The following is a 1,435-nucleotide window of genomic DNA, read 5'->3' as shown; positions in this document are numbered from 1 at the left end:
ACTTTAATGTCCATTGTCTGAACGCAGGTGCACTCAAAACAACCTTTCTATTGTCTATAATGTGCAGAGAGAGTTTTTCCTGCCTGTCTTTTACCTGTGGTGATAGTATTGGTCATTCATTGCAATGATTTTTGAACAATCATTTTTTTCCCTTGAGTTTGGTCAGCCAGGGAATTTCTGCAAAGGCTGAAGAGTGTCTATAGATTTTAAGGCCTCAGGCACACAGAGCGTTAGAAAAAATTAGCGCTTTCAGTAAGCATTTTGAAAGGGGACCCCACCCCACATTTTTTTAAAAAATGGCGTGGGGTCCCCCCCAAGTTCCATACCAGGCCATTTGAGTCTGGTAGGGATCCTGAAAGGGAACTGCACGCCAAAATGAAAAAAAAAATGGGTGAGCCCCCCCCAAGACCATACCAGACCCTTTGGTCTGGTATGGATTTTGAGGGAACCCCCATGCCAAAAAATCCCTCCAAAAAAACCCAAAAATTGGCAGAGTCCCACCTGCCCCAAAGCACCCACCTCCCCCTGTTGAGGGCGTGTGGACTGGTATGGTCTAATAGGGAGGACAATCGCTCGTCGTCTCCTCTTTCCTGACCTGCCGGGCTGCATGCTCGGGTAAGGGTCTGGAATGGACCATTTTTTTTTTTTTTTGGCGTGGGGTTCCCCTTCAAGCTCCTCAGAGCCCAAGTAGCACCACAAGTCGGATCATCATGATCTGACTTGGATGCGACTTTGATTCAAACTAATGGGCTCTCATAGGGAACCATTGAGTTGACATGGCAAAAAAAAAACACGCTTGATGCGGCTTAACGTTAAGCTGCGTTTAGCAGCCTTTAGCAGCGTCAGACGTTTTTACAGCTGTAACGCCGGTCCTGGGTTTTTTTTGCAGCTTGAAAACGCCTATGCCACTTATAGCTCCTAAAAGCCTGTGTGTGCATGAGGCCATAGCATAACATGAAGAGGTGTTTTTAAGCTGCAAAAAAAAGTCTGACGTTGTTAAAAGCAGCTGTAAAAACGAAATATACACATACAAAACTCACCCAAGCTCTACTGGCATATGAATGGTGTTAAGATAGAGTGCCGGTGCTCAGGCTAAAAAGTCCACTGCAGATAAATCCAACAAAAAGTCGGCAACTCGGTGCTTTTTCATAAAACAGGCTTTTATTAATGCACAACAGCAACAACAATGTCCATTGATGCTAACGCGTTATGCTATGAGGAAGGCTGTGGCCGAAACGCGTTAGAATCAATGAACATTGTTCTTGCTGTTATGCATTATTAAAAGCCTGTTTTAAGAAGAAGCACCAAGTTGCCAGCTTTTTGTTGGATTTATCAGCTGTAAAAACGCCCTGTGTGCATAAGGACCTAAATAGTTTTGTTTATCAGAAAAATTAGTCTTCAAGTATTGTGTTATTTCCTATAAAAGATAAAGACA

Source organism: Pelophylax lessonae, assembly GCF_965119305.1.
Source record: "Pelophylax lessonae genome assembly, chromosome: 11".
NCBI lineage: Eukaryota > Metazoa > Chordata > Amphibia > Anura > Ranidae > Pelophylax > Pelophylax lessonae.
The sequence above is the reverse complement of the archived record's forward strand: the minus strand, read 5'-3'. Positions refer to the sequence as shown.